This window comes from Schistocerca piceifrons, chromosome 5 (assembly GCF_021461385.2).
Source record: "Schistocerca piceifrons isolate TAMUIC-IGC-003096 chromosome 5, iqSchPice1.1, whole genome shotgun sequence".
In the NCBI taxonomy this organism is placed as follows: Eukaryota; Metazoa; Arthropoda; class Insecta; order Orthoptera; family Acrididae; genus Schistocerca; species Schistocerca piceifrons.
In genome coordinates this window covers 715,091,398-715,111,556 of record NC_060142.1, presented here as the reverse complement: position 1 = coordinate 715,111,556, position 20,159 = coordinate 715,091,398, and positions in this window count along the sequence as shown.

Sequence of the window (20,159 nt, the reverse complement as noted above, 5' to 3'; positions counted from 1 at the left end):
ATAGTACTCGTATTTCATAGCGACGGAATTTCCGTGTGAATTCGTCAATGTTTGGGAGTGAGGGATGCAGTGAAGAAGAATTAGTGGATCGGAAATGTGATTATCGTATCCCAAAGGAAAATCCTGTCGTTTCCATAGAAACGTTAATCGATTTAGAAGGAAATGTCTTAGAACACATAGTACTCGTATTTCATAGCGACGCAATTTCCGTGTGAATTCGTCAATGTGTGGGAGTGAGGGATTCAGTAAAGAAGGATTAGTGGATCGGAAATGAGATTGTCGTATCCCAAAAGAAAATCCTGTCGTTTCCATAGAAACGTTACTCGATTTAGAAGGAAATGTCTTAGAACACATAGTACTCGTATTTCATAGCGACGGAATTTCCGTGTGAATTCTAAAATATTTATGAGTGAAGGATGCAGTAAAGAAGGATTAGTGGATCGGAAATGTGATTGTCGTATCCCAAAAAAGATTCTGTCGTTTCCATAGAAACGTTACTCGATTTAGAAGGAAATGTCTTAGAACACATAGTACTCGTATTTCATAGCGACGCAATTTCCGTGTGAATTCGTCAATGTGTGGGAGTGAGGGATGCAGTAAAGAAGGATTAGTGGATCGGAAATGAGATTGTCGTATCCCAAAAGAAAATCCTGTCGTTTCCATAGAAACGTTACTCGATTTAGAAGGAAATGTCTTAGAACACATAGTACTCGTATTTCATAGCGACGGAAGTTCCGTGTGAATTCGTCAATGTTTGGGAGTGAGGGATGCAGTAAAGAACGATTAGTGGATCGGAAATGTGATTGTCGTATCCCAAAAGAAAATCCTGTCGTTTCCATAGAAACGTTACTCGATTTAGAAGGAAATGTCTTAGAACACATAGTACTCGTATTTCATAGCGACGGAATTTCCGTGTGAATTCGTCAATGTTTGGGAGTGAGGGATGCAGTAAAGAAGGATTGGTGGATCGGAAATGTGATTGTCGTATCCCAAAAGAAAATCCTGTCGTTTCCATAGAAACGTTACTCGATTTAGAAGGAAATGTCTTAGAACACATAGTACTCGTATTTCATAGCGACGCAATTTCCGTGTGCATTCGTCAATGTTTGGGAGTGAGGGATGCAGTAAAGAAGGATTAGTGGAGCGGAAATGAGATTGTCGTATCCCAAAAGAAAATCCTGTCGTTTCCATAGAAACGTTACTCGATTTAGAAGGAAATGTCTTAGAACACATAGTACTCGTATTTCATAGCGACGCAATTTCCGTGTGAATTCGTCAATGTGTGGGAGTGAGGGTTGCAGTAAAGAAGGATTAGTGGATCGGAAATGCGATTGTCGTATCCCAAAAGAAATTCCTGTCGTTTCCATAGAAACGTTACTCGATTTAGAAGGAAATATCATAGAACACATAGTACTCGTATTTCATAGCGACGCAATTTCCGTGTGATTTCTTCAATGTTAGGGAGTGAGGGATGCAATAAAGAAGGATTAGTGGATCGGAAATGAGATTGTCGTATCCCAAAAGATAATCCTGTCGTTTCCAAAGAAACGTTACTCGATTTAGATGGAAATGTCTTAGAACACATAGTACTCGTATTTCATAGCGACGCAATTTACGTGTGAATTCGTGAATGTGTGGGAGTGAGGGATGCAGTAAAGAAGGATTAGTGGATCGGAAATGAGATTGTCGTATCCCAAAAGAAAATCCTGTCGTTTCCATAGAAACGTTACTCGATTTAGAAGGAAATGTCTTACAACACATAGTACTCGTATATCATAGCGACGGAATTTCCGTGTGAATTCGTCAATGTGTGGTAGTGAGGGATGCAGTAAACAACAATTAGTGGATCGGAAATGTGATTGTCGTATCCCAAAAGAAAATCCTGTCGTTTCCATAGAAACGTTACTCGATTTAGAAGGAAATGTCTTAGAACACATAGTACTCGTATTTCATAGCGACGCAATTTCCGTGTGCATTCGTCAATGTTTGGGAGTGGGGGATGCAGTAAAGAAGGATTAGTGGATCGGAAATGAGATTGTCGTATCCCAAAAGAAAATCCTGTCGTTTCCATAGAAACGTTACTCGATTTAGAAGGAAATGTCATAGAACACATAGTACTCGTATTTCATAGCGACGGAATTTCCGTGTGAATTCGTCAATGTGTGGGAGTGAGGGATGCAGTAATGAACGATTAGTGGATCGGAAATGCGATTGTCGTATCCCAAAAGAAATTCCTGTCGTTTCCAAAGAAACGTTACTCGATTTAGAAGGAAATGTCTTAGAACACATAGTACTCGTATTTCATAGCGACGCAATTTCCGTGTGATTTCGTCAATGTTAGGGAGTGAGGGATGCAATAAAGAAGGATTAGTGGATCGGAAATGAGATTGTCGTATCCCAAAAGAAAATCCTGTCGTTTCCATAGAAACGTTACTCGATTTAGAAGGAAATGTCTAACAACACATAGTACTCGTATATCATAGCGACGGAATTTCCGTGTGAATTCGTCAATGTGTGGTAGTGAGGGATGCAGTAAACAAGGATTAGTGGATCGGAAATGTGATTGTCGTATCCCAAAAGAAAATCCTGTCGTTTCCATAGAAACGTTACTAGATTTGGAAGGAAATGTCTTAGAACACATAGTACTCGTATTTCATAGCGACGCAATTTCCGTGTGAATTCGTCAATGTGTGGGAGTGAGGGATGCAGTAAAGAAGGATTAGTGGATCGGAAATGAGATTGTCGTATCCCAAAAGAAAATCCTGTCGTTTCCATAGAAACGTTACTCGATTTAGAAGGAAATGTCTTAGAACACATAGTACTCGTATTTCATAGCGACGGAAGTTCCGTGTGAATTCGTCAATGTTTGGGAGTGAGGGATGCAGTAAAGAACGATTAGTGGATCGGAAATGTGATTGTCGTATCCCAAAAGAAAATCCTGTCGTTTCCATAGAAACGTTACTCGATTTAGAAGGAAATGTCTTAGAACACATAGTACTCGTATTTCATAGCGACGGAATTTCCGTGTGAATTCGTCAATGTTTGGGAGTGAGGGATGCAGTAAAGAAGGATTGGTGGATCGGAAATGTGATTGTCGTATCCCAAAAGAAAATCCTGTCGTTTCCATAGAAACGTTACTCGATTTAGAAGGAAATGTCTTAGAACACATAGTACTCGTATTTCATAGCGACGCAATTTCCGTGTGCATTCGTCAATGTTTGGGAGTGAGGGATGCAGTAAAGAAGGATTAGTGGAGCGGAAATGAGATTGTCGTATCCCAAAAGAAAATCCTGTCGTTTCCATAGAAACGTTACTCGATTTAGAAGGAAATGTCTTAGAACACATAGTACTCGTATTTCATAGCGACGCAATTTCCGTGTGAATTCGTCAATGTGTGGGAGTGAGGGTTGCAGTAAAGAAGGATTAGTGGATCGGAAATGCGATTGTCGTATCCCAAAAGAAATTCCTGTCGTTTCCATAGAAACGTTACTCGATTTAGAAGGAAATATCATAGAACACATAGTACTCGTATTTCATAGCGACGCAATTTCCGTGTGATTTCTTCAATGTTAGGGAGTGAGGGATGCAATAAAGAAGGATTAGTGGATCGGAAATGAGATTGTCGTATCCCAAAAGATAATCCTGTCGTTTCCAAAGAAACGTTACTCGATTTAGATGGAAATGTCTTAGAACACATAGTACTCGTATTTCATAGCGACGCAATTTACGTGTGAATTCGTGAATGTGTGGGAGTGAGGGATGCAGTAAAGAAGGATTAGTGGATCGGAAATGAGATTGTCGTATCCCAAAAGAAAATCCTGTCGTTTCCATAGAAACGTTACTCGATTTAGAAGGAAATGTCTTACAACACATAGTACTCGTATATCATAGCGACGGAATTTCCGTGTGAATTCGTCAATGTGTGGTAGTGAGGGATGCAGTAAACAACAATTAGTGGATCGGAAATGTGATTGTCGTATCCCAAAAGAAAATCCTGTCGTTTCCATAGAAACGTTACTCGATTTAGAAGGAAATGTCTTAGAACACATAGTACTCGTATTTCATAGCGACGCAATTTCCGTGTGCATTCGTCAATGTTTGGGAGTGGGGGATGCAGTAAAGAAGGATTAGTGGATCGGAAATGAGATTGTCGTATCCCAAAAGAAAATCCTGTCGTTTCCATAGAAACGTTACTCGATTTAGAAGGAAATGTCATAGAACACATAGTACTCGTATTTCATAGCGACGGAATTTCCGTGTGAATTCGTCAATGTGTGGGAGTGAGGGATGCAGTAATGAACGATTAGTGGATCGGAAATGCGATTGTCGTATCCCAAAAGAAATTCCTGTCGTTTCCAAAGAAACGTTACTCGATTTAGAAGGAAATGTCTTAGAACACATAGTACTCGTATTTCATAGCGACGCAATTTCCGTGTGATTTCGTCAATGTTAGGGAGTGAGGGATGCAATAAAGAAGGATTAGTGGATCGGAAATGAGATTGTCGTATCCCAAAAGAAAATCCTGTCGTTTCCATAGAAACGTTACTCGATTTAGAAGGAAATGTCTAACAACACATAGTACTCGTATATCATAGCGACGGAATTTCCGTGTGAATTCGTCAATGTGTGGTAGTGAGGGATGCAGTAAACAAGGATTAGTGGATCGGAAATGTGATTGTCGTATCCCAAAAGAAAATCCTGTCGTTTCCATAGAAACGTTACTAGATTTGGAAGGAAATGTCTTAGAACACATAGTACTCGTATTTCATAGCGACGCAATTTCCGTGTGAATTCGTCAATGTGTGGGAGTGAGGGATGCAGTAAACAAGGATTAGTGGATCGGAAATGAGATTGTCGTATCCCAAAAGAAAATCCTGTCGTTTCCATAGAAACGTTACTCGATTTAGAAGGAAATGTCTTAGAACACATAGTACTCGTATTTCATAGCGACGGAATTTCCGTGTGAATTCGTCAGTGTGTGGGAGTGAGGGATGCAGTAAAGTAGGATTAGTGGATCGGAAATGTGATTGTCGTATCCCAAAAGAAAATTCTGTCGTTTCCATAGAAACGTTACTCGATTTAGCAGGAAATGTCTTAGAACACATAGTACTCGTATTTCATAGCGACGGAATTTCCGTGTGAATTCGTCAATATTTGGGAGTGAGGGATGCAGTCAAGAAGGATTAGTGGATCGGAAATGTGATTGTCGTATCCCAAAGGAAAATCCTGTCGTTTCCATAGAAACGTTACTCGATTTAGAAGGAAATGTCTTAGAACACATAGTACTCGTATTTCATAGCGACGGAATTTCCGTGTGAATTCGTCAATGTTTGGGAATGAGGGATGCAGTAAAGAAAGATTAGTGGATCGGAATTTGTGATTGTCGTATCCCAAAAGAAAATCCTGTCGTTTCCATAGAAACGTTACTCGATTTAGAAATAAATGTCTTAGAACACATAGCACTCGTATTTCATAGCGACGCAATTTCCGTGTGAATTCGTCAATGTGTGGGAGTGAGGGATGCAGTAAAGAAGGATTAGTGGATCGGAAATGAGATTGTCGTATCCCAAAAGAAAATCCTGTCGTTTCCATAGAAACGTTACTCGATTTAGAAGGAAATGTCTTAGAACACGTAGTACTCGTATTTCATAGCGACGGAATTTCCGTGTGAATTCATCAATGTTTGGGAGTGAGGGATGCAGTAAAGAAGGATTGGTGGTTGTTCGGAAATGTGATTGTCGTATCCCAAAAGAAAATCCTGTCGTTTCCATAGAAACGTTACTCGATTTAGAAGGAAATGTCTTAGAACACATAGTACTCGTATTTCATAGCGACGCAATTTCCGTGTGCATTCGTCAATGTTTGGGAGTGAGGGATGCAGTAAAGAAGGATTAGTGGAGCGGAAATGAGATTGTCGTATCCCAAAAGAAAATCCTGTCGTTTCCATAGAAACGTTACTCGATTTAGAAGGAAATGTCTTAGAACACATAGTACTCGTATTTTATAGCGACGCAATTTCCGTGTGAATTCGTCAATGTGTGGGAGTGTGGGTTGCAGTAAAGAAGGATTAGTGGATCGGAAATGCGATTGTCGTATCCCAAAAGAAATTCCTGTCGTTTCCATAGAAACGTTACTCGATTTAGAAGGAAATGTCATAGAACACATAGTACTCGTATTTCATAGCGACGCAATTTCCGTGTGATTTCTTCAATGTTAGGGAGTGAGGGATGCAATAAAGAAGGATTAGTGGATCGGAAATGAGATTGTCGTATCCCAAAAGATGATCCTGTCGTTTCCATAGAAACGTTACTCGATTTAGATGGAAATGTCTTAGAACACATAGTACTCGTATTTCATAGCGACGCAATTTCCGTGTGAATTCATCAATGTGTGGGAGTGAGGGATGCAGTAAAGAAGGATTAGTGGATCGGAAATGAGATTGTCGTATCCCAAAAGAAAATCCTGTCGTTTCCATAGTAACGTTACTCGATTTAGAAGGAAATGTCTTAGAACACATGGTACTCGTATTTCATAGCGACGGAATTTCCGTGTGAATTCGTCAATGTTTGGGAGTGAGGGATGCAGTAAAGAAGGATTAGTGGATCGGAATTTGTGATTGTCGTATCCCAAAAGAAAATCCTGTCGTTTCCATAGAAACGTTACTCGATTTAGAAATAAATGTCTTAGAACACATAGTACTCGTATTTCATAGCGACGGAATTTCCGTGTGAATTCGTCAATGTTTGGGAGTGAGGGATGCAGTAAAGAAGGATTAGTGGATCGGGAATGTGATTGTCGTATCCCAAAAGAAAATCCTGTCGTTTCCATAGAAACGTTACTCGATTTAGCAGGAAATGTCTTAGAACACATAGTACTCGTATTTCATAGCGACGGAATTTCCGTGTGAATTCGTCAATGTTTGGGAGTGAGGGATGCAGTGAAGAAGAATTAGTGGATCGGAAATGTGATTATCGTATCCCAAAGGAAAATCCTGTCGTTTCCATAGAAACGTTAATCGATTTAGAAGGAAATGTCTTAGAACACATAGTACTCGTATTTCATAGCGACGCAATTTCCGTGTGAATTCGTCAATGTGTGGGAGTGAGGGATTCAGTAAAGAAGGATTAGTGGATCGGAAATGAGATTGTCGTATCCCAAAAGAAAATCCTGTCGTTTCCATAGAAACGTTACTCGATTTAGAAGGAAATGTCTTAGAACACATAGTACTCGTATTTCATAGCGACGGAATTTCCGTGTGAATTCTAAAATATTTATGAGTGAAGGATGCAGTAAAGAAGGATTAGTGGATCGGAAATGTGATTGTCGTATCCCAAAAAAGATTCTGTCGTTTCCATAGAAACGTTACTCGATTTAGAAGGAAATGTCTTAGAACACATAGTACTCGTATTTCATAGCGACGCAATTTCCGTGTGAATTCGTCAATGTGTGGGAGTGAGGGATGCAGTAAAGAAGGATTAGTGGATCGGAAATGAGATTGTCGTATCCCAAAAGAAAATCCTGTCGTTTCCATAGAAACGTTACTCGATTTAGAAGGAAATGTCTTAGAACACATAGTACTCGTATTTCATAGCGACGGAAGTTCCGTGTGAATTCGTCAATGTTTGGGAGTGAGGGATGCAGTAAAGAACGATTAGTGGATCGGAAATGTGATTGTCGTATCCCAAAAGAAAATCCTGTCGTTTCCATAGAAACGTTACTCGATTTAGAAGGAAATGTCTTAGAACACATAGTACTCGTATTTCATAGCGACGGAATTTCCGTGTGAATTCGTCAATGTTTGGGAGTGAGGGATGCAGTAAAGAAGGATTGGTGGATCGGAAATGTGATTGTCGTATCCCAAAAGAAAATCCTGTCGTTTCCATAGAAACGTTACTCGATTTAGAAGGAAATGTCTTAGAACACATAGTACTCGTATTTCATAGCGACGCAATTTCCGTGTGCATTCGTCAATGTTTGGGAGTGAGGGATGCAGTAAAGAAGGATTAGTGGAGCGGAAATGAGATTGTCGTATCCCAAAAGAAAATCCTGTCGTTTCCATAGAAACGTTACTCGATTTAGAAGGAAATGTCTTAGAACACATAGTACTCGTATTTCATAGCGACGCAATTTCCGTGTGAATTCGTCAATGTGTGGGAGTGAGGGTTGCAGTAAAGAAGGATTAGTGGATCGGAAATGCGATTGTCGTATCCCAAAAGAAATTCCTGTCGTTTCCATAGAAACGTTACTCGATTTAGAAGGAAATATCATAGAACACATAGTACTCGTATTTCATAGCGACGCAATTTCCGTGTGATTTCTTCAATGTTAGGGAGTGAGGGATGCAATAAAGAAGGATTAGTGGATCGGAAATGAGATTGTCGTATCCCAAAAGATAATCCTGTCGTTTCCATAGAAACGTTACTCGATTTAGATGGAAATGTCTTAGAACACATAGTACTCGTATTTCATAGCGACGCAATTTACGTGTGAATTCGTGAATGTGTGGGAGTGAGGGATGCAGTAAAGAAGGATTAGTGGATCGGATATGAGATTGTCGTATCCCAAAAGAAAATCCTGTCGTTTCCATAGAAACGTTACTCGATTTGGAAGGAAATGTCTTACAACACATAGTACTCGTATATCATAGCGACGGAATTTCCGTGTGAATTCGTCAATGTGTGGTAGTGAGGGATGCAGTAAACAACAATTAGTGGATCGGAAATGTGATTGTCGTATCCCAAAAGAAAATCCTGTCGTTTCCATAGAAACGTTACTCGATTTAGAAGGAAATGTCTTAGAACACATAGTACTCGTATTTCATAGCGACGCAATTTCCGTGTGCATTCGTCAATGTTTGGGAGTGGGGGATGCAGTAAAGAAGGATTAGTGGATCGGAAATGAGATTGTCGTATCCCAAAAGAAAATCCTGTCGTTTCCATAGAAACGTTACTCGATTTAGAAGGAAATGTCATAGAACACATAGTACTCGTATTTCATAGCGACGGAATTTCCGTGTGAATTCGTCAATGTGTGGGAGTGAGGGATGGAGTAAAGAAGGATTAGTGGATCGGAAATGCGATTGTCGTATCCCAAAAGAAATTCCTGTCGTTTCCAAAGAAACGTTACTCGATTTAGAAGGAAATGTCTTAGAACACATAGTACTCGTATTTCATAGCGACGCAATTTCCGTGTGATTTCGTCAATGTTAGGGAGTGAGGGATGCAATAAAGAAGGATTAGTGGATCGGAAATGAGATTGTCGTATCCCAAAAGAAAATCCTGTCGTTTCCATAGAAACGTTACTCGATTTAGAAGGAAATGTCTAACAACACATAGTACTCGTATATCATAGCGACGGAATTTCCGTGTGAATTCGTCAATGTGTGGTAGTGAGGGATGCAGTAAACAAGGATTAGTGGATCGGAAATGTGATTGTCGTATCCCAAAAGAAAATCCTGTCGTTTCCATAGAAACGTTACTAGATTTGGAAGGAAATGTCTTAGAACACATAGTACTCGTATTTCATAGCGACGCAATTTCCGTGTGAATTCGTCAATGTGTGGGAGTGAGGGATGCAGTAAACAAGGATTAGTGGATCGGAAATGTGATTGTCGTATCCCAAAAGAAAATCCTGTCGTTTCCATAGAAACGTTACTCGATTTAGAAGGAAATGTCTTAGAACACTTAGTACTCGTATTTCATAGCGACGCAACTTCCGTGTGAATTCGTCAATGTTTGGGAGTGAGGGATGCAGTAAAGAAGGATTAGTGGATCGGAAATGAGATTGTCGTATCCCAAAAGAAAATCCTGTCGTTTCCATAGAAACGTTACTCGATTTAGAAGGAAATGTCTTAGAACACATAGTACTCGTATTTCATAGCGACGGAATTTCCGTGTGAATTCGTCAGTGTGTGGGAGTGAGGGATGCAGTAAAGAAGGATTAGTTGATCGGAAATGTGATTGTCGTATCCCAAAAGAAAATCCTGTCGTTTCCATAGAAACGTTACTCGATTTAGAAAGAAATGTCTTAGAACACATAGTACTCGTATTTCATAGCGACGGACTTTCCGTGTGAATTCGTCAGTGTGTGGGAGTGAGGGATGCAGTAAAGAAGGATTAGTGAATCGGAAATGAGATTGTCGTATCCCAAAAGAAAGTCCTGTCGTTTCCATAGAAACCTTACTCGATTTAGAAGGAAATGTCTTAGAACACATAGTACTCGTATTTCATAGCGACGCAATTTCCGTGTGAATTCGTCAATGTGTGGGAGTGAGGGATGCAGTAAAGAAGAATTAGTGGATCGGAAATGTGATTGTCGTATCCCAAAAGAAAATCCTGTCGTTTCCATAGAAACGTTACTCGATTTAGAAGGAAATGTCTTAGAACACATAGTACTCGTATTTCATAGCGACGCAATTTCCGTGTGAGTTCGTCAATGTGTGGGAGTCTGGGATGCAGTAAAGAAGGATTAGTGGATCGGAAATGAGATTGTCGTATCCCAAAAGAAAATCCTGTCGTTTCCATAGAAACGTTACTCGATTTAGAAGGAAATGTCTTAGAACACATAGTACTCGTATTTCATAGCGACGGAATTTCCGTGTGAGTTCGTCAATGTGTGGGAGTGGGGGATGCAGTAAAGAAGGATTAGGGGATCGGAAATGAGATTGTCGTATCCCAAAAGAAAATCCTGTCGTTTCCATAGAAACGTTACTCGATTTAGAAGGAAATGTCTTTGAACACATAGAACTCGTATTTCATAGAGACGGAATTTCCGTGTGAATTCGTCAATGTTTGGGAGTGAGGGATGCAGTAAAGAAGGATTAGTGGATCGGAATTTGTGATTGTCGTATCCCAAAAGAAAATTATGTCGTTTCCATAGAAACGTTAATCGATTTAGAAAAAAATGTCTTAGAACACATAGTACTCGTATTTCATAGCGACGGAATTTCTGTGTGAATTCGTCAATGTTTGGGAGTGAGGGATGCAGTAAAGTAGGATTAGTGGATCGGAAATGTGATTGTCGTATCCCAAAAGAAAATCCTGTCGTTTCCATAGAAACGTTACTCGATTTAGCAGGAAATGTCTTAGAACACATAGTACTCGTATTTCATAGCGACGCAATTTCCGTGTGAATTCGTCAATGTGTGGGAGTGAGGGATGCAGTAAAGAAGGATTAGAGGATCGGAAATGAGATTGTCGTATCCCAAAAGAAAATCCTGTCGTTTCCATAGAAACGTTACTCGATTTAGAACTAAATGCCTTAGAACACATAGTACTCGTATTTCATAGCGACGGAATTTCCGTGTGAATTCGTCAATGTGTGGGAGTGAGGGATGCAGTAAAGAAGGATTAGTGGATCGGAAATGTGATTGTCGTATCCCAAAAGAAAATCCTGTCGTTTCCATAGAAACGTTACTCGATTTAGAAGGAAATGTCTTAGAACACATAGTACTCGAATTTCATAGCGACGCAATTTCCGTGTGAGTTCGTCAATGTGTGGGAGTGGGGGATGCAGTAAAGTAGGATTAGTGGATCGGAAATGAGATTGTCGTATCCCATAAGAAAATCCTGTCGTTTCCATAGAAACGTTACTCGATTTAGAAGGAAATGTCTTAGAACACATAGTACTCGTATTTCATAGCGACGGAATTTCCGTGTGAATTCGTCAATGTTTGGGAGTGAGGGATGCAGTAAAGAAGGATTAGTGGATCGGAATTTGTGATTGTCGTATCCCAAAAGAAAGTCCTGTCGTTTCCATAGAAACGTTACTCGATTTAGAAATAAATGTCTTAGAACACATAGTACTCGTATTTCATAGCGACGGAATTTCCGTGTGAATTCGTCAATGTTTGGGAGTGAGGGATGCAGTAAAGAAGGATTAGTGGATCGGAAATGAGATTGTCGTATCCCTAAAGAGAATCCTGTCGTTTCCATAGAAACGTTACTCGATTTAGAAGGAAATGTCTTAGAACACATAGTACTCGTATTTCATAGCGACGGAATTTCCGTGTGAATTCTAAAATGTTTGGGAGTGAGGGATGCAGTAAAGAGGGATTAGTGGATCGGAAATGTGATTGTCGTATCCCAAAAGAAAATCCTGTCGTTTCCATAGAAACGTTACTCGATTTAGAAGGAAATGTCTTAGAACACATAGTTCTCGTATTTCATAGCGACGCAATTTCCGTGTCAATTCGTCAATGTGTGGGAGTGAGGGATGCAGTAAAGAAGGATTAGTGGATCGGAAAAGAGATTGTCGTATCCCAAAAGAAAATCCTGTCGTTTCCATAGAAACGTTACTCGATTTAGAAGGAAATGTCTTAGAACACATAGTACACGTATTTCATAACGACGGAATTTCCGTGTGAATTCGTCAATGTTTGGGAGTGAGGGATGCAGTAAAGAAGGATAAGTGGATCGGAAATGTGATTGCCGTATCCCAAAAGAAAATCCTGTCGTTTCCATAGAAACGTTACTCGATTTAGAAGGAAATGTCTTAGAACACATAGTACTCGTATTTCATAACGACGCAATTTCCGTGTGAATTCCTGAATGTTTGGGAGTGAGTGATGCAGTAAAGAAGGATTAGTGGATCGGAAATGTGATTGTCGTATCCCAAAAGAAAATCCTGTCGTTTCCATAGAAACGTTACTCGATTTAGAAGGAAATGTCTTAGAACACATAGTACTCGTATTTCATAGCGACGGAATTTCCGTGTGAATTCTAAAATATTTGGGAGTGAGGGATGCAGTAAAGAAGGATTATTGGATCGGAAATGTGATTATCGTATCCCAAAAAAAATCCTGTCGTTTCCATAAGAAACGTTACTCGATTTAGAAGGAAATGTCTTAGAACACATAGTACTCGTATTTCATAGCGACGCAATTTCCGTGTGAGTTCGTCAATGTGTGGGAGTGGGGGATGCAGTAAAGAAGGATTAGTGGATCGGAAATGAGATTGTCGTATCCCAAAAGAAAATCCTGTCGTTTCCATAGACACGTTACTCGATTTAGAAGGAAATGTCTTAGAACACATAGTACTCGTATTTCATAGCGACGGAATTTCCGTGTGAGTTCGTCAAATTGTGGGAGTGGGGGATGCAGTAAAGAAGGATTAGTGGATCGGAAATGAGATTGTCGTATCCCAAAAGAAAATCCTGTCGTTTCCATAGAAACGTTACTCGATTTAGAAGGAAATGTCTTAGAACTCATAGTACTCGTATTTCATAGAGACGAAATTTCCGTGTGAATTCGTCAATGTTTGGGAGTGAGGGATGCAGTAAAGAAGGATTAGTGGATCGGAATTTGTGATTGTCGTATCCCAAAAGAAAATCCTGTCGTTTCCATAGAAACGTTACTCGATTTAGAAATAAATGTCTTAGAACACATAGTACTCGTATTTCATAGCGTCGGAATTTTTGTGTGAATTCGTCAATGTTTGGGAGTGAGGGATGCAGTAAAGTAGGATTAGTGGATCGGAAATGTGATTGTCGTATCCCAAAAGAAAATCCTGTCGTTTCCATAGAAACGTTACTCGATTTAGCAGGAAATGTCTTAGAACACATAGTACTCGTATTTCATAGCGACGGAATTTCCGTGTGAATTCGTCAATATTTGGGAGTGAGGGATGCAGTCAAGAAGGATTAGTGGATCGGAAATGTGATTGTCGTATCCCAAAGGAAAATCCTGTCGTTTCCATAGAAACGTTACTCGATTTAGAAGGAAATGTCTTAGAACACATAGTACTCGTATTTCATAGCGACGCAATTTCCGTGTGAATTCGTCAATGTGTGGGAGTGAGGGAAGCAGTAAAGAAGGATTAGTGGATCGGAAATGAGATTGTCGTATCCCAAAAGAAAATCCTGTCGTTTCCATAGAAACGTTACTCGATTTAGAAGGAAATGTCTTAGAACACATGGTACTCGTATTTCATAGCGACGGAATTTCCGTGTGAATTCGTCAATGTTTGGGAGTGAGGGATGCAGTAAAGAAAGATTAGTGGATCGGAATTTGTGATTGTCGTATCCCAAAAGAAAATCCTGTCGTTTCCATAGAAACGTTACTCGATTTAGAAATAAATGTCTTAGAACACATAGCACTCGTATTTCATAGCGACGCAATTTCCGTGTGAATTCGTCAATGTGTGGGAGTGAGGGATGCAGTAAAGAAGGATTAGTGGATCGGAAATGAGATTGTCGTATCCCAAAAGAAAATCCTGTCGTTTCCATAGAAACGTTACTCGATTTGGAAGGAAATGTCTTAGAACACGTAGTACTCGTATTTCATAGCGACGGAATTTCCGTGTGAATTCGTCAATGTTTGGGAGTGAGGGATGCAGTAAAGAAGGATTGGTGGTTGTTCGGAAATGTGATTGTCGTATCCCAAAAGAAAATCCTGTCGTTTCCATAGAAACGTTACTCGATTTAGAAGGAAATGTCTTAGAACACATAGTACTCGTATTTCATAGCGACGCAATTTCCGTGTGCATTCGTCAATGTTTGGGAGTGAGGAATGCAGTAAAGAAGGATTAGTGGAGCGGAAATGAGATTGTCGTATCCCAAAAGAAAATCCTGTCGTTTCCATAGAAACGTTACTCGATTTAGAAGGAAATGTCTTAGAACACATAGTACTCGTATTTCATAGATACGCAATTTCCGTGTGAATTCGTCAATGTGTGGGAGTGAGGGTTGCAGTAAAGAAGGATTAGTGGATCGGAAATGCGATTGTCGTATCCCAAAAGAAATTCCTGTCGTTTCCATAGAAACGTTACTCGATTTAGAAGGAAATGTCATAGAACACATAGTACTCGTATTTCATAGCGACGCAATTTCCGTGTGATTTCTTCAATGTTAGGGAGTGAGGGATGCAATAAAGAAGGATTAGTGGATCGGAAATGAGATTGTCGTATCCCAAAAGATGATCCTGTCGTTTCCATAGAAACGTTACTCGATTTAGATGGAAATGTCTTAGAACACATAGTACTCGTATTTCATAGCGACGCAATTTCCGTGTGAATTCATCAATGTGTGGGAGTGAGGGATGCAGTAAAGAAGGATTAGTGGATCGGAAATGAGATTGTCGTATCCCAAAAGAAAATCCTGTCGTTTCCATAGAAACGTTACTCGATTTGGAAGGAAATGTCTTACAACACATAGTACTCGTATATCATAGCGACGGAATTTCCGTGTGAATTCGTCAATGTGTGGTAGTGAGGGATGCAGTAAACAACAATTAGTGGATCGGAAATGTGATTGTCGTATCCCAAAAGAAAATCCTGTCGTTTCCATAGAAACGTTACTCGATTTAGAAGGAAATGTCTTAGAACACATAGTACTCGTATTTCATAGCGACGCAATTTCCGTGTGCATTCGTCAATGTTTGGGAGTGGGGGATGCAGTAAAGAAGGATTAGTGGATCGGAAATGAGATTGTCGTATCCCAAAAGAAAATCCTGTCGTTTCCATAGAAACGTTACTCGATTTAGAAGGAAATGTCATAGAACACATAGTACTCGTATTTCATAGCGACGGAATTTCCGTGTGAATTCGTCAATGTGTGGGAGTGAGGGATGGAGTAAAGAAGGATTAGTGGATCGGAAATGCGATTGTCGTATCCCAAAAGAAATTCCTGTCGTTTCCAAAGAAACGTTACTCGATTTAGAAGGAAATGTCTTAGAACACATAGTACTCGTATTTCATAGCGACGCAATTTCCGTGTGATTTCGTCAATGTTAGGGAGTGAGGGATGCAATAAAGAAGGATTAGTGGATCGGAAATGAGATTGTCGTATCCCAAAAGAAAATCCTGTCGTTTCCATAGAAACGTTACTCGATTTAGAAGGAAATGTCTAACAACACATAGTACTCGTATATCATAGCGACGGAATTTCCGTGTGAATTCGTCAATGTGTGGTAGTGAGGGATGCAGTAAACAAGGATTAGTGGATCGGAAATGTGATTGTCGTATCCCAAAAGAAAATCCTGTCGTTTCCATAGAAACGTTACTAGATTTGGAAGGAAATGTCTTAGAACACATAGTACTCGTATTTCATAGCGACGCAATTTCCGTGTGAATTCGTCAATGTGTGGGAGTGAGGGATGCAGTAAACAAGGATTAGTGGATCGGAAATGTGATTGTCGTATCCCAAAAGAAAATCCTGTCGTTTCCATAGAAACGTTACTCGATTTAGAAGGAAATGTCTTAGAACACTTAGTACTCGTATTTCATAGCGACGCAACTTCCGTGTGAATTCGTCAATGTTTGGGAGTGAGGGATGCAGTAAAGAAGGATTAGTGGATCGGAAATGAGATTGTCGTATCCCAAAAGAAAATCCTGTCGTTTCCATAGAAACGTTACTCGATTTAGAAGGAAATGTCTTAGAACACATAGTACTCGTATTTCATAGCGACGGAATTTCCGTGTGAATTCGTCAGTGTGTGGGAGTGAGGGATGCAGTAAAGAAGGATTAGTGGATCGGAAATGTGATTGTCGTATCCCAAAAGAAAATCCTGTCGTTTCCATAGAAACGTTACTCGATTTAGAAAGAAATGTCTTAGAACACATAGTACTCGTATTTCATAGCGACGGACTTTCCGTGTGAATTCGTCAGTGTGTGGGAGTGAGGGATGCAGTAAAGAAGGATTAGTGAATCGGAAATGAGATTGTCGTATCCCAAAAGAAAGTCCTGTCGTTTCCATAGAAACCTTACTCGATTTAGAAGGAAATGTCTTAGAACACATAGTACTCGTATTTCATAGCGACGCATTTCCCGTGTGAATTCGTCAATGTGTGGGAGTGAGGGATGCAGTAAAGAAGAATTAGTGGATCGGAAATGTGATTGTCGTATCCCAAAAGAAAATCCTGTCGTTTCCATAGAAACGTTACTCGATTTAGAAGGAAATGTCTTAGAACACATAGTACTCGTATTTCATAGCGACGCAATTTCCGTGTGAGTTCGTCAATGTGTGGGAGTCTGGGATGCAGTAAAGAAGGATTAGTGGATCGGAAATGAGATTGTCGTATCCCAAAAGAAAATCCTGTCGTTTCCATAGAAACGTTACTCGATTTAGAAGGAAATGTCTTAGAACACATAGTACTCGTATTTCATAGCGACGGAATTTCCGTGTGAGTTCGTCAATGTGTGGGAGTGGGGGATGCAGTAAAGAAGGATTAGGGGATCGGAAATGAGATTGTCGTATCCCAAAAGAAAATCCTGTCGTTTCCATAGAAACGTTACTCGATTTAGAAGGAAATGTCTTTGAACACATAGAACTCGTATTTCATAGAGACGGAATTTCCGTGTGAATTCGTCAATGTTTGGGAGTGAGGGATGCAGTAAAGAAGGATTAGTGGATCGGAATTTGTGATTGTCGTATCCCAAAAGAAAATTATGTCGTTTCCATAGAAACGTTAATCGATTTAGAAAAAAATGTCTTAGAACACATAGTACTCGTATTTCATAGCGACGGAATTTCTGTGTGAATTCGTCAATGTTTGGGAGTGAGGGATGCAGTAAAGTAGGATTAGTGGATCGGAAATGTGATTGTCGTATCCCAAAAGAAAATCCTGTCGTTTCCATAGAAACGTTACTCGATTTAGCAGGAAATGTCTTAGAACACATAGTACTCGTATTTCATAGCGACGCAATTTCCGTGTGAATTCGTCAATGTGTGGGAGTGAGGGATGCAGTAAAGAAGGATTAGAGGATCGGAAATGAGATTGTCGTATCCCAAAAGAAAATCCTGTCGTTTCCATAGAAACGTTACTCGATTTAGAACTAAATGCCTTAGAACACATAGTACTCGTATTTCATAGCGACGGAATTTCCGTGTGAATTCGTCAATGTGTGGGAGTGAGGGATGCAGTAAAGAAGGATTAGTGGATCGGAAATGTGATTGTCGTATCCCAAAAGAAAATCCTGTCGTTTCCATAGAAACGTTACTCGATTTAGAAGGAAATGTCTTAGAACACATAGTACTCGAATTTCATAGCGACGCAATTTCCGTGTGAGTTCGTCAATGTGTGGGAGTGGGGGATGCAGTAAAGTAGGATTAGTGGATCGGAAATGCGATTGTCGTATCCCATAAGAAAATCCTGTCGTTTCCATAGAAACGTTACTCGATTTAGAAGGAAATGTCTTAGAACACATAGTACTCGTATTTCATAGCGACGGAATTTCCGTGTGAATTCGTCAATGTTTGGGAGTGAGGGATGCAGTAAAGAAGGATTAGTGGATCGGAATTTGTGATTGTCGTATCCCAAAAGAAAGTCCTGTCGTTTCCATAGAAACGTTACTCGATTTAGAAATAAATGTCTTAGAACACATAGTACTCGTATTTCATAGCGACGGAATTTCCGTGTGAATTCGTCAATGTTTGGGAGTGAGGGATGCAGTAAAGAAGGATTAGTGGATCGGAAATGAGATTGTCGTATCCCTAAAGAGAATCCTGTCGTTTCCATAGAAACGTTACTCGATTTAGAAGGAAATGTCTTAGAACACATAGTACTCGTATTTCATAGCGACGGAATTTCCGTGTGAATTCTAAAATGTTTGGGAGTGAGGGATGCAGTAAAGAGGGATTAGTGGATCGGAAATGTGATTGTCGTATCCCAAAAGAAAATCCTGTCGTTTCCATAGAAACGTTACTCGATTTAGAAGGAAATGTCTTAGAACACATAGTTCTCGTATTTCATAGCGACGCAATTTCCGTGTCAATTCGTCAATGTGTGGGAGTGAGGGATGCAGTAAAGAAGGATTAGTGGATCGGAAAAGAGATTGTCGTATCCCAAAAGAAAATCCTGTCGTTTCCATAGAAACGTTACTCGATTTAGAAGGAAATGTCTTAGAACACATAGTACACGTATTTCATAACGACGGAATTTCCGTGTGAATTCGTCAATGTTTGGGAGTGAGGGATGCAGTAAAGAAGGATAAGTGGATCGGAAATGTGATTGCCGTATCCCAAAAGAAAATCCTGTCGTTTCCATAGAAACGTTACTCGATTTAGAAGGAAATGTCTTAGAACACATAGTACTCGTATTTCATAACGACGCAATTTCCGTGTGAATTCCTGAATGTTTGGGAGTGAGTGATGCAGTAAAGAAGGATTAGTGGATCGGAAAAGTGATTGTCGTATCCCAAAAGAAAATCCTGTCGTTTCCATAGAAACGTTACTCGATTTAGAAGGAAATGTCTTAGAACACATAGTACTCGTATTTCATAGCGACGGAATTTCCGTGTGAATTCTAAAATATTTGGGAGTGAGGGATGCAGTAAAGAAGGATTATTGGATCGGAAATGTGATTGTCGTATCCCAAAAAAAATCCTGTCGTTTCCATAAGAAACGTTACTCGATTTAGAAGGAAATGTCTTAGAACACATAGTACTCGTATTTCATAGCGACGCAATTTCCGTGTGAGTTCGTCAATGTGTGGGAGTGGGGGATGCAGTAAAGAAGGATTAGTGGATCGGAAATGAGATTGTCGTATCCCAAAAGAAAATCCTGTCGTTTCCATAGACACGTTACTCGATTTAGAAGGAAATGTCTTAGAACACATAGTACTCGTATTTCATAGCGACGGAATTTCCGTGTGAGTTCGTCAATGTGTGGGAGTGGGGGATGCAGTAAAGAAGGATTAGTGGATCGGAAATGAGATTGTCGTATCCCAAAAGAAAATCCTGTCGTTTCCATAGAAACGTTACTCGATTTAGAAGGAAATGTCTTAGAACTCATAGTACTCGTATTTCATAGAGACGAAATTTCCGTGTGAATTCGTCAATGTTTGGGAGTGAGGGATGCAGTAAAGAAGGATTAGTGGATCGGAATTTGTGATTGTCGTATCCCAAAAGAAAATCCTGTCGTTTCCATAGAAACGTTACTCGATTTAGAAATAAATGTCTTAGAACACATAGTACTCGTATTTCATAGCGACGGAATTTTTGTGTGAATTCGTCAATGTTTGGGAGTGAGGGATGCAGTAAAGTAGGATTAGTGGATCGGAAATGTGATTGTCGTATCCCAAAAGAAAATCCTGTCGTTTCCATAGAAACGTTACTCGATTTAGCAGGAAATGTCTTAGAACACATAGTACTCGTATTTCATAGCGACGGAATTTCCGTGTGAATTCGTCAATATTTGGGAGTGAGGGATGCAGTCAAGAAGGATT